We start from the raw sequence: 14,726 nt of genomic DNA, 5'->3' as shown, positions 1-14,726 counted from the left end.
ATCCCGATTGCAATATACATAGACTTTATTTAGATTCTGAGTCCAACAAAATGCAAAAAAGGTTATGATATGACAATTGAACGTCTGCATACTTAAGAGCTATGTGATATTTAAAAGTATTCAATTTTTAGGTATCAAAATGGTATTGTGGTTATATTTTTATTTTTATTTAGTTTTTAATAAATCATTTTTTAAAAGATTTATTTAGGGGCACCTGGGTGGCTCAGTCGTTAAGCGTCTGCCTTAGGCTCAGGTCATGATCTCAGGGTCCTGGGATTGAGCCCTGCGGGCTCCCTGCTCCGTGGGAAGCCTGCTTCTCCCTCTCCCACTTCCCCTGCTTGTGTTCCCTCTCTCGCTGTGTCTCTCTCGTCAAATAAATAAATTAATTAAAAGATTTATTGGAGAGAGGGGGAAGGGAGCGTGGGGTGCATGAGCACAGAGGGGACAGGCAGAGGGAGAGGGAGAAAGAAACTTGAGCTGACTCTGTGCTGCGCAAGGAGCCGGACGCTGGGCTCTCTCTCACAACCCTGAGATCACAACCATAGTCCAAATCGAGTCTGACGCCTGACCGACTGCGCCACCCAGGCGCCCCTGTGGTTATACTTTTAAAGGACTACCCATCTTTAGAAATATACACTAAAATATTTACAGATGAAGTTATAAAAGATCTGACATTTCTTCAGAAATTATGTAAGAGCAAGGAAATGGATGGGGTCTTGGACCAAACAAGGTAAGTCAACAGTCGCTGAAGCTTGGTAATGAGTGCTTAGGCTTCATTATACTATTGTTTTTTACTATGTTCGACATTCTCCATAATAAAAGAGGTTTTTAAGGGAACTATAAAAAGTACTAAAGGAAATTTTAGGAGAATTTGAAAAATAATCTTGCAGTAGAGGAGGACTTCAAATGTGAAACAGAATTTAAATCCTTAAAAGGTAGGCAGAGAGAAATTTCTCTTTGCCCCAATAAAACATATCTGCCTTGCCTGGCAAAAGCCAATATAATAAGATAAAAAGTAAATGACAAACAGGGAAAAAATATTTGCAATTCATATCACAGACTAAAGGGTAGTTCCCCTACTCTACACAGGGTACCTACAAATCAGTAAAAAAAGGATGACTCTAAAAAATGTAAAACCTCACTTATAAAACTAAACAAATACTATTTTTCACCTATCAGCATGGCAGAGAAACAAAAATGAAACTCCTAACAACATCATGTTGATGAAGGCGTAGGTTCGGGGAAATAGGTTAGTCCTATAGTGTGAATGGAAGTGAGAGGCAGTTCTGGTAATGTCTATCAAAATTACAAACACACATACTCTCTTACTCAGAAATTCCTCTTCTAGGAATTTATCCTCTAGAAATACTCACATGTTTGCAAAGTGACATGCACAAAAGGGTATTCACTGCCTCGCTGTTTACAATAGCAAGTGTCCCAGCACAGCCAAACGGAGCACCAAGCTCCGCAGCAGAAAAGAACTAGGGGTTTGCTTCTTTTTCAGAGGTGCAATCATCTCTAATGAATGTGTGAAAATAAAGCAAGGTATACCATTTGTGTGAAAAGGGGGGGAAATGCCTCTGCTTGTATGTGCATGGACTATCTCTGTAAGGATAGAAAAGAAACTGGTAACAGCCCCCAAGGAGAGAAGCCAGCTGGCTGGGGGAGGGGACAGATAGGAGAGGAATTTCCAGCCTCATCCCCTTTGCACAATCTTGGTGCTTTTTTTTGTTTTGTTTTGTTTTTTAATTAACATAAACCTATTGCCTGGTCAACAAAATTAAAAATTGAAAGCACTGTTTTGTACCTCCACCTAGGAAGCTCAGAATCCTATTGAAAATACCCAATGCTTCCTCCAAAGCGTAACTTTACAAGAGGACTAGGACTGGGAGGCAGACAGAATCTGTACAAAAGGCTACATCTTCCTGGAGCTCTCATTCTGAGTACTGTTATTTTCACTGCACAAAAATAATATTCATAATACATTTTACAACAACAACAAAAGCAATACAATGAAGTCTAAAAAAGTAAAAAGTTCAAAAATGTTCTCCTCCTCCTGCAAAGGGCACAAAGTGCTAACAGATTTGAAAGTAGCCTTCAAAAAGTCATGCATTTGGGGGGCGCCTGGGTGGCTCAGTCGTCAAGCATCTGCCTTCGGCTCAGGTCATGATCCCAGGGTCCTGGGATCGAGCCCCGCGTCGGGCTCCCTGCTCTGTGGGAAGCCTGCTTCTCTCTCTCCTGCTTCTCCCTCTCCCACTCCCCCTGCTTGTGTTCCCTCTCTCACTGTGTCTCTCTCTGTCAAATAAATAAATAAAAATCTTAAAAAAAAAAAAAAAGTCATGCATTTGGGCACACGTGTTCGCATGCGTGAGAACCAATTAGAACCACAGTACCTATGTTCCTCTACACTCCATGTTGTATTTAATCTTAGGACTGTTCATATCGGCACATCTACCTTGTTCTCTATCACAGCAGCAAGGTTACTAACCCACTCTGCAACCTCCAGGGCAAAGCGCATAAAAACTTACTTAGCTGTGGTTAGGAAGGTAACTTTACCCCCCATCTGATTGTTAAAGGACACGTGACTTGTAGCAAAAAAGGGGACACAAAAGTGTAAAAGAAAACAGTTCCCCAAATCCCAAAGACCACTGGTTGAAAACTCACACACTCCCAGTAACAGGGTCTGCCCCCCACCCCCCCACCCGGTCCCCCAGGGCCTCAGCACTATGTGTTGACAATGGTTTTCATTCCCCCAACAAAGGGAGAGGAAATGTAATCACTGGTAACATGGCGATGATGAGTGGACTCTGGAGCCAGACCACGCAGGGTCAACTCCCTACACTACCATTTCAACAGCTTTCTAAACTTGGCCAAATTCCTTCAAGTCTGTCTCAAATTCCTCCAGAATAAGATAAGGATAACCGCATGTGCCTCGTGACACAAATGATAAATGAAGTCATAAATGCAAAGTGCTTAGAAAAGTGACTGGCACAGAGGGCCCTGTAAATGTCAGTTATCGTGACCTTTGGGTTTTTTGAACATTATGTACACATTCTGTATTGGGCTAAAAGTTGTTGCACAACTGTGTCCTCTTTCCAGCCCACCAAGTGGTCTGAACTAGCCTTGGGGTTCATGACAAAGAGCTGAGTGAGGACTGGGTTACTTATTCCCACTAAAGGTATTTCTGTAATCTGTCACTTCATCAGATCTTGTAAGGACGAGCCCCACCTCCCAGTAGGGTCAACTACCCCCTCCAGACACCCCCTCCCCCCGTGTATATGCAATACAGAATGCAGGTAGGGATAGTACAGCAATGCTGAGGTTGGTCTGCAGGGAGTCCCTCAACCCCAATCATTTGCAAAAATAACAGGACAATGAAAATTTAATAAAACCAATTCTAAGATAAACTGGCAAAAGTCAACAGTTTCTCTGTAAATAATAACTTGTTGGGAAGATATTCCTAATAGCCACAAAAACCAAACTATAAAGCACGAGAGATAACCACAGGCATGAAGAACCTTAGTGAAGAAAGTCATATCAATAAATCACATCACGCTCCTGAGAACAAAGGGATAACACCATAAACATGTCAGTCTATAAATCTACTGCAGTTTCATCCAAAATCCCAAGGGGATATTTTGGGAGAATTACAAATAAATTCATCCCAAACATACTGTGATCACTTTAAAAAGGCACCTGAAACACACTATGACTTCAGACATGCAGAATGACAACACCTTATTTTTAGCACTTTAAAGCCACAAACAAAAAGCAAGAACCATGTTAAAATCTCTCAACATTTCATCATATTTAATATAAACTCAGCATAGTTTCCAAAATGGCACAAAGTCCCTTGAAATATTTATTTTCCCCATGAGAGTGAAAACTTAGTTCAGATTAAACTGTCCTGTAAAATAAATTCTTGTTTAGCTATCAGCCCCTTTCATCCGGTGCTAATGATCATGGTGGCCAAATTCTACTTGGCCCTTTACTACACGGATTACTTTGTGCTAAGTACTCCAACAATCCCACTTGGGAAAAAAAACCACATTATCTCATGAAAGTTAAGAGAAACAGTCATCACAAAGGAATCTGTCAAAATATTGTATTATATTCAGTGCCTTAAGTTCCTCATGTGAACCGAAATTTCCCCTAAAATCAGTATTTCTCAAACAACACAAAGATTCTCAGAGGGCTCGCTTGCACACCAGGGAAAGGCACAGGAAAGGGGATCTGAGCTAACACGCAGTCTTCACTGTTATCTGGAGACCTCGCGGATAAACTGCAAGATACTGACTCTATGCAAGGTGCCAAAAATAATTGTGTGCCCTGGAACTTCAGTATCATTTCCCTGGTATAACCTGAATCCACTGAGGGCCTTAGAAGGATTAAACTATTAAAAGCGGAATGAAAGAGGTTATAGTACAGACCAAATAAAATAGAGAAGAGAAAGACTAGTACATTAAATGAATAAGTCATACATCAAATTTCAGTAGTTAAAATAACAAAATTAATCAAAATCATAGGAGGCCACAGGAGCAACCAGTACTAGACTTTCCCTCTTACTGTATACAGCTAGAAAACTGGACAAAACACATGAAACAACAGTTTCCAGATATTGAGCAACAGGGAGCAGAGGACAGTGAACTCTGAGAGAAGGGAAGCAGATGAGGTGAACCCTAGGAAGCCTCCAGCTTTCTGCCTGGAGGCACCGTCTGACCCAAACACTAAGAATCCAAGCGGAGAACCCCAGGCAGAAAGCACAGGCCCTGCCAAGGTGAAGAGACACTGAGACCAGAACTCCAGGAGGTTCAGCAACTGAGGACAGACTCTCAAAGCAGCTACTCAGAGAAAAAGCTCCAGAAACCTGCACAGAGGTCTCTGTGAGCCTGCTGATGAATACTAAGCTGCACACAATAGGGTAAAACTCTTTAAAACCAAGCAAACAACAACTACAGGAGAGCTGTGGGCTGAGAAAATACTCAGAGGTCAGGGCAGAGCTGGGAGCTACGATGAACCAGAGTGGAGAAGCTTCACTGAACACATCCAAAGCATTCATGGTAGAGACCCCAACAGGGCTAGGGCAGGGCTAAAGGCACCTTAAGGTAAGATTACTCTGGACTCCCCACCCCAACAAAACTTAGAGTAAGTCTTGAAAGAACTGGACTGATTCACAAGTAATGTAAGTGCCTACCAAACACACCTGAATACCCTTTAAAGGGAGAACACAAAATCCAGACACTCAGCAACATGCCAACACAATGTCCACTATCCAATAAAAAATTAACAGACAAGCCAAGAAAGAGAAAAATGTGACCCAGGACAAAAATATCAGTCCCTAGAAACACACCAGGAAATGACAGACATAATAAAATTGGCAGACACTTTAGAACAGCTACTATAAATATGTTCAAGGACTTAAAGGAACATATGATTATAATGAGAAAAATGGATGTTATAAAAAAGATCCAAATGGAACGACTACAGGTGTAAAATACAATTTCTGAAATTAAAAAATTTACTGGATGGGCTCAACGGATAATGCCAGAAGAAAAGATCAGTGAACTTGAAGAAACAGCAACAGAAAGAAAAGAGGCTCTGAACATGGGCAGAGCCTTCGTGACCTGTGAGACAGACCCACTCAGTCTAATACACATGTGCCCCAGAGGGGCAGGGAGGCAGTATGGAAATTTCTGAAGGAGTAATGGCAAAATCTTTCCAATTTGATGACAACGATAACCTGCAGATTCAAGAATCTGAGTAAATCCGCCCCCCCCCCCCACTCACACACACAACACCACACAAAGAGACATTATAAACAAATCATGGAACATCAGCAATAAAGAGAAAAATCCTAAAAGCAATCAAAGGAAAAAAAGAGATACATGATCTACAAAGGGAAAGAGAGCAACCAAAGACTTCCCAGCAGAAACAACACAAGTCAACATCCATCTTTCAAGTGCTGAAAAATAACAAAGACTATCAACCTAGAATTCTATACAGCAAAAACATCCTTCAGAAATTATGGATGAAATAAAGCCATTTTCAGACAGACAAAAGCTGAGAGAATTTATCACCACAAATTGACACCGCAAGATGTTAAGGGAAGCTCTTTTCACTGAAGGTTTCTAGATGGAAACTTGAATGCAGGTGCACACACAGACCCACTCACACCCACACGCACACCCCACTACACACCGACCATCAGAAATGGTAAATATGTGGGTCATATAAAAAAAAAATCTCATTGTTTACTTTCCCTAAAAGATAAGTAACTTTTAAAAGATGACTTTTATTTATTTACTTTAGAGAGACAGAGTAAGGGGGCGGGCAGAGGCAGAAGGAGAGAATCCCCACACAGACTCCCCACTGAGCACGGATTCCACCGCAGCTTAATCCCAAGACCCACGAGATCACGACCTGGGCCGAAACCAAGAGTTGGATGCTTAACCGACCGAGCCACCCAGGCGCCCCAAAGACGGCTGACTCTTAAACCAAGACCAACAACAGTGTATTGGGGGGTTTATAATATTGAGAAATAAAATGTACCAGCCAAACAGAGGACAGGAGGGAGATACGGGAGTACACTGTGACTGAATTCCCGTATGTGTGGAGTCAGGGTGTCATACTGCGAGCCTGAAAGCAATCGGAGGAAGAAAGAAAGAGAGAGAGAGAAACATGTATGTATAAATAGCTAATAAGCCAATGATAAAAAGGAATACTATTAAATAATCTATAAATAAAAGGAAAAGAACAAACTGAAACAAAAGACAGATGCAGCAAATGAAGAAACAGCAAGATGGTACACCTTAACCAAAGCAAGTCCATCATCACATTAAATATAAGTAGTCCAAACACCTCGATGACGAGACACTGTCGACTTGGTAACAAAGCAAGACCCCGACTGTACGCGCGCGGTCTACAGCCTGAACTGCACTTGAAGTAAATGGAACAGAAGACCGAGGAGTAAGAGGATGAAGCTGCAGAGGCCCATGCTGCTGTGCGGCCCTCACTCACATCGGGGTGCAGGCGAGGGGAGCAGAAGGAAGTGGCTGCAGCTGGCCCACAGGACGGACCCCCTCTGCCAGCCAGCCGGTTGGGAGACTGCATCAGATCCGTGCCTGAGGCCACCAAGCCTCGGGATCCCCGCATGGCTGGCCGACCGGACGCGGGTATGCGTGAAGGCAGCCAGCAGCCAGGGGTCACTGCAGAACGGCTACGCGGGACACGGGAAAGGTGAGCAGGGAGGAGGGAAGCGGGACACCAGGGCCCCTCTTCTCTTAAGATAATCGGTCCTGGGAAAAGGCCAATTGGACAAAACCTACTTCAGAATGTCATAATAAATAGGGGACAAACTTCAGCTTCACAGAAGCTGGAATATTAGGTCCTGGATCTACCCTCCCACCTCCCACAACTCAGACACTGAACAACACACGTGAAACAGTTTTCAGGCCGTGGACAACAGGCGGCCCGGGACAGTGCTCCCTGGGAGGGGAGACAAGGTAAGCCCAAGATCTGCCACGGGTACTGCCGGCCACCGGGACTGCGGCCACGGGGCGGGAAGGAAGCCCAGGCAAAGCGTGTCATCTCTCAGAACCGAGGACTCAGAAGACAGGACTGGGGGAGGGGGGGTGGCAAAGAGGGAGCAGAAGCAACTGCACAGAGACTGTGTCTCCAGCTGAGTCCTGGGCAGCACGTGTTGGCAAGAAAACCGCCCAACCAGGGAAGAAGAACCACAGAAGCAGCAGGTAGAACCATCTCCAAAGTTCGCCCAGGGCTGGAAATAGCTAGGGTTCCCAGTGGCCATAGCGGAAAAGGATTGTGATACAGGACACTGGATAATTACTCAGACAGGTATCCCCTCAGTGGTGGGGAGAAAACCACCCAAAAGGCTCTTCTCATCTCATCCTGCAAAACTTAAAGCATCAAAAGGATCAAACTGTTTCCAAGTACCTTCACTGCATTCCAGAAAACAGCTCAAGAAAGTTTTGAAAAATATACAATTATCTAGCACCCACAAAGGTAAAATTCACTAAGTCTGGCATCCAATCAAAAATTACCAGGCAGGAAACTAGACCCCAATAAGGAGAGGAAATCAATGGAAACTAACCCAGAAATGTCAACTAATTCCATCATCTGTGACTAGGTTAACATTAAACATTAAATCAGTTATTGTAACTGATAAACATTAAAAACTAAACATTAATTTTAAATTATTTAAACATTGATACAGCAATTATTCACAATAGCCAAAAGGTGGAAGCAACTCGAGAGTCCATCAACAGTATATAACCAACCACCCTGAAGTATTATTCAGCCACAAAAAGGAATGATAGACGCAGGCATGGATGAATTTAGAAAATACCATGCCAAGTGAAGGAAACCAGATACCAAAGGACAGATATCGCAGGACTCTACTTCCACCAGGCACCTTGAAGAGGCAAATTCGTAGGGACAGAGAAGAGAACGGGCTACCACGGGCTGGGAGGGGAGATGCTGAGTTACTGTCTAGTTACAATGCAGAGTTCCCACTTGGAAATTGGTGATGGTTATCCAACATCGTGAATGTACTGAGGCCACTAAATCATACACTTAAAATGGTTAAAATGGTAAATTTTATGTATATTTTACCACAATTTTGAAGACTGTACAAATAAAGATGTACAATTGTGGAAGAAAATGAATGGCCCCCTAACTGCACTTTTCTTCCTTCTACGGATTAGCCTTCTGTAGCTGATGGCTGGTGCTCAAATATTCACAGCGGCCAGTGGCCAGAGAAACAAGTCAGAGAAACAAAGACAGGCTCTCAGAGGTCAACAGAAGCCTTAAAGCAGAGTAAGATACTTTCAGTACCGTCACCAAACACTGTAAAGCAGATGTGATAAGCTTCAGGGTCAATGTTTGCTTTAGGGCATTTGTGGGACTTACACGAACTACGGTACCACCTGGGCTCCAACTTCAAAAAACAAAAGACAAAGAAAGGAAGGAAGAATTTAGGAGAGGCCAGGAGAAAACTCCGTTGGGGGGCGCCTGGGTGGCTCAGTCGGTTGAGAGTCTGACTCTTGATTTCGGCTCAGGTCCTAATCTCAGGGTCCTGGGATCAAGCCCTGTGTTGGGCACTGTGCTCAGTGGGGAGCCTGCTTAGGATTCTCTCTCTCTCTCTGCCCCCCCAATAAATAAAATCTTTTCTTTTTTCTTTTTTAAGATTTATTTGTTTGACAGAGAGAGAGCAGCAGAGGGACAGGGGGAAGCAGACTTTCCACTGAGCAGGAAGCCCGAGGCGGGACTCAATCCCAGGACCTCAGCGGAAGGCAGACACTTAACTGACTGAGCAACTGAGGCCCCCAATAAAATAAAATCTTAAAAAAAAAAAAAAGTTGGGGCGCCTAGGTGGCTCAGTCGTTAAGTGTCTGCCTTTGGCTTGGGGTCCTGGGATCAAGCCCCACATCGGGCTCCCTGCTCGGTGGGAAGCCTGCTTCTCCCTCTCTCACTCCCCCTGCTTGTGTTCCTTCTCTTGCTGTATCTCTCCCTGTCAAATAAATAAATAAAAATCTTAAAAAAAAAAAAAAAAAAAAAAGAGAGAAGGAAAAGGAAGAGAAGAGGAAAAGAAAAGAAAAAAGAAACTCTCTCGGGGACTACAGTGATCATCTGCACCTGACCCCCAGGCCCACTGGGACAACATTCCCCAAGTTCCACTTTCTAGCCACTCCAGGATTTTCAACCTCTCCCATCTCCTTCCATCATCCTCACTCTCCAAGTGTTCCTTTGACCAATGTTTCCTTTTTTTTTAATTAACATATAATGTATTATTTGTTTCACGGGTGCAGGTCTGTGATTCATCAGTCTTACACAATTCACAGTGCTCACCATAGCATGTACCCTCCCCAAAGTCCATCACCCAGCCACCCCATCCCTCCCAACCCCCTCCACTCCAGCAACCCTGTTTGTTTCCTGAGATTAAGAGTCTCTTATGGTTTGTCTCCCTCTCTGGTTTTGTCTTGTTTCACTTTTCCCTCCCTTCCCCTATGATCCTCTGTCTTGTTTCTCAAATTCCTCATATCAGGGAGATCATATGATACTTCTCTTTCTCTGACTGACTTATTTCGCTTAGCATAATACCCTCTAGTTCCATCCACATCATTGCAAATGGCAAGGTTTCATTTTTTGATGGCTGCATAATATTCCATTGTATATATGGACCACATCTTCTTTATCCATTCATCTGTTGATGGGCATCTTGGCTCTTTCCATAGTTTGGCTATTGTGGACATTGCTGCTATAAACACTGGGGTGCATGTTTCTCTTAATCTAAGAAATTACAATTTTAAGAACAGCGGTTCGTGTTCTGTGTGCACAGCGTCTGCTTCACCTGCTCCTCACTCTTCAAGCCTCACTCTTCAAGCTTTGTCAGCTGGTGCCCCTGGCATGGCTCTGGCCGAGGACACCAGCAACCTTCCCACAGCTAACCCCCTGCGCCCTCCTCTCTGCTGGCCTCCTGGCCGCACTTGACTCTGCTGTTTACCCCCTCCTTCCTGAAACCTTTTCCTCCCTCTAGCTTCGAGCACGTGCCCACTACTTCCTCCCTTTCTGCTGTCTGTCCTCTCTCAGGCTCCCTCTGGAGACAGGCCACCCGTAAAGGGTCTGCCATCCATACACTGATGAACTCCAAATCTGTACAGACCTTCCCTCTTTCTCTACCTAAGCCCCATTCATCTCTCAGGTCCCAGCTTAGGCTCCACTTATGGGAAGCACCCTAAGACCTCTGAGATCTGTTATGTGCCCCTCCTGCGGACTGCCGCTGGGCCTACGCGGTACCTCTCCATCACTGTATTTACACCACACTATTTTTGCTTGTTAACTTATCTACTACACTGTCAGTTCCTTCTCTATCTTGTTCAGCACAGCACCTGACAGCACTCAAATAGATGTTAGATGGATGAATTATTAATCCATTCATCACCACAGCACAGTAGCTACCTCCTAACAGGTGTTTAGATGTTCGAGCTCATGAATCCTCTACCATTTCCAAATAAATCCAATCGCCCTATTTCCGTTATGAAATTACAGAAAGTGCACTTTTCTTGAGATGAAAAACTTCATTAGTCCAGGTTTACTGTCTCAGCTAAAAGAACCAAAAACCAGTACTTTAACAAGTAATCATAAATCTCCCAAGTTTATAAACTAAACATTACCTTGCACAATGTCAATGCTTATCCCAATCATTTAATTACTCTCCTAAAACTCTACCACAGTTTTGGTGAAGAATTTTCTCCCAATATCCTCGTTTTTCCAGCTTAACGCCATCAGAGGCAATTCTCCTGGGATGCAGTGGAATCGCTGAAGCTGACGGCGGGCAACCAGACTGAAGCTAGATGGTGGATATGCATTCATGTGGTCATCACATGTCATAGGCAGTTACCACTGCCAGGCCCCGTTCAGGTAGATACATCGCGTCCACCGTCCCTCAGAGCCTGTTAGTAGGAAGAGACAGTCACTCAACACACAGGGCAATTCCAGCTGTGGTGAGTACAAGGAAAGAAACTGGGTGATGTGATCGAGTAACGGGCTGGTGGAGGGCTACCTTAAGGTGTTTGGGGAAGGTGACTTTGAGAACGGAAGAATGAGGGAGCTAGCTTGTGAGGAACAAGGATGGAGGAGGACGTAAGGCTAGGTATGGCAGGAAGGAACAGCCAAGTGCAAAGGCCTCAGTGAAGTGCTAGTCCTGCTAAGTGTAAATAAGCCAGAGGTCAAATAATACAAAGGTACATTTACAAAAGAGTTTTTAAAATCAACACCTTACTTTTAGCATGACTTCCCTGACGTTTCCATGCAAAAAAAAAAAACACAAAACAAAACAAAAACAAAAAAACCCCAAAAAACCTACTAGCATTCAGGAGGAAAAAGGGGATATTGTATATATAACCTATGAGTAAACGAAGAGCAGATTACAGGAATCAAGCACCACTAAAACCAGAACAGAAGATGTAGGATACATCACATCAGCTCTCCTGCTCCTTCCTGGGCCCAGGGTAGAAATTATTAATCTCCCAGCAGAGTTTGTACGTGGCCTCTGTCCTTCTCAGCAATGCCCTCCTGGCAGTTCCCGCTTGCCCTCTCTGTCCTGAAAGCTCAATCATCAAAATGGATGAAATTTTTTAAAAATTTCTTTTTCACGGTCCTTCTTTGGTAAGTATTACGTATCTTCCTGGTTTCAAAAAGATTACCCTGAAAGTGTACTCATTAAAAAAAAGTCTCTCCTTAATGACGCTGGGTCCTCATCATAACCATGATTATTTCATAAAGTAAAAGACACTGAATATTGAGTTTCTAGGCCTCAGCTTCCAAACATGAAAAATGACAGGCTTAGACTAGATGACCTGCGACTCCCTTCGGGCCTATTTCAAGAATTTAAGTTAAATATTTTACATCGGCAGGTTCTTGTACATCGACCACCCAGGAGTCACCGCGTAAGAAGCAAGCCCTTCCCCTGCCGCTCTCGGCCATCTGCTGGGCAGCCACAAAGCAGCCACCACGCGTGAGCGCATCTCCGTCCACGCTGGCCAGTCTGGGGCCCAGATTGTTCCCTGGAACATGGCGTCCAGCGCGACGGTCAGACGCCAAGCGACAAAACCACTGGGGGAGGAGCAGATGCCTTCAACGCCGTCTTCAGGGAGATGGGGGCTGGCAGGCATGTGCCGGGGGCAGTGTCTGTAGACCTGGAACCCACGGTCATCGATGAAGTGGCACTGGTGCCCACCACCAGCTCCTCCCAGGCAAGGAAGATGCTGCCAGGAACTGCCCGAGGGCACCACACCATCAGCAAGGAGATCACTGACCTTGTCTTGGGCCAGATTTGGAAACTGGCCGACCAGTGCACAGGTTTTCGGGGCTTCTTGGTTTTCCACAGCTCTGGAGGGGAACTGGGTCTGGTCTCACCTCCCTGCTGATGGAACGTCTCTCTGTCGATTATGGAGAGAAGTCCACGCTGGAGTTCTCCATTTACCCTCCCCCGGGTTTACATAGCTGTAGGTGAGCCCTACTCCATCCTCACGACCCACACCATCCTGGAGCGCTCTGCTTGTGCCTCATGGTGGACAACGAGGCCATACTGAACGCCGAACCTACGCTAACCTGAACAGGTTGAAAGTTGGCAGAATTACCAGCCTCCCACTGGGGTACCTGTTGTGGAGACCAATCACATAGGCCACAGAGGCTACCTGAACACTGTAACTGTCTCTCCAGATGGATCCCTCTGTGCTTCTGGAGGGAAGGATGGCCAAGCCATGCTGTGGGATCTCAACAAAGGCAAGCACCTTCATACACTTGATGGTGGGGACATCATCAATGCCCTGTGTTTCAGTCCTAACCGATACTGGCTCCGTGCTGCCACGGGCCCCAGCATCAAGATCTGGGACTTGGAAGGCAAGATCATTATAGATGAACTAAAGCAAGAAGTTATCAGTACCAGCAGCAAGGCAGAGCCACCCCAGTATACCTCTCTGGCCTGGTCTGCTGATGGTCAGACTCTGTTTGCCAACTACACAGAGGAAACCTGGTGTGTGTGTGGCAGGTGACCATCAGCACCCGCTAGAAATATGGCAGAGCTCTAGGAATAAAACATTGGTTTTCTGACTTAAAAAAAAAAAAAAAAAAAAAGTACAGCGAGCTATGAGCGTGCTGAGCATGGTCATCGCTGACGCCCGGGCTCACCTGGACCACAAGTTTGTTATACGCCATGTGTGCCTCTGTTCACTGGTATGTGGGCGAAGGCATCGAGGAAGGAGAGTTTCCTGCGGCCCATGAGGACATGGCTGACCAGGATGATTATGAGGAGGTTGGTGTGGATTCTGTTGAAGGGGACGGTGAAGAAGGAGAGGAATACTAACTTCTGATCTGTGCTCTGAAGTTAATTTGTACGTAGCAGTGCATATATTCTCATATACAATTACTGACCTATGCTTTAAAACACAACTTTATTACAGACCCAGGCTGTCCATTTCTCTGAAGGGTCTGAATGGAGTATCCCCTGTCTTAAATGCAAAAAAAAATCTTTATATTAAAGTATTTCAAGAACACTACTATACTTAAGTGAAATACACAGATCTTTAAAATTAAACTACTCAAAATGATGCCTTTCCTTCAACATCCATACACACACACTGGGTTACATGAGGAATGCCTGCTCTAAACTGCTACTTGGATGAAGAGCAGTACTCTAAACCATGACTTATTTTTTTTTTAAAGATTTTATTTATTTGAGAGAGAGAGAGCATAAGAGGCGAGAGGGTCAGAGGGAGAAGCAGACTCCCTGCTGAGCCAGGAGCCCAACACGGGACTCGACGGGATCATGACCTGAGCCGAAGGCAGTTCTTAACCAACTGAGCCACCCAGGTGCCCCAATCATGACTTCTTTTCAACAGTGGTTCCTCTTTTGGACAATTTCTCTTCTAGATTTCTACAGCTAACAGCAAACCACAAAACTAGAGCTGGTTTTTACTGAATTACAAGTCTAAGGTAGTAAAATAAGACTGCCAACGCTAGCAAAATAAAGCACAATGCAAAGAGCTAACTTAAAGTCTCTCATGCCAAAAACAGAAGAATGAATCATACATGATCAAATGAAGAAATTTAGGCTACAAAGCAAGCAAGAGACAGAAAAAGTTTAGAAATAAGGGACTCATAACATCTGAAGATCGAGAAGACAGGAAAGCTCCATGGCCAGGTCC

At 44.5% G+C, this 14,726-nt stretch overlaps 1 pseudogene; it reads left to right on the top strand.

Annotated features, from left to right (window-relative positions):
- Positions 1-7,174: 7,174 nt before the first annotated feature.
- LOC118001924 lies at positions 7,175-13,135 on the top strand (annotated as a pseudogene).
- The last annotated feature ends 1,591 nt before the right edge of the window (positions 13,136-14,726 follow it).

Source organism: Mirounga leonina, unplaced genomic scaffold (genome assembly GCF_011800145.1).
Source record: "Mirounga leonina isolate KUSES-001 unplaced genomic scaffold, KU_Mleo_1.0 Mir_55, whole genome shotgun sequence".
NCBI lineage: Eukaryota > Metazoa > Chordata > Mammalia > Carnivora > Phocidae > Mirounga > Mirounga leonina.
Note: the sequence above shows the minus strand (reverse complement) of the source record. Positions and strands in the feature narration are given on the sequence as shown.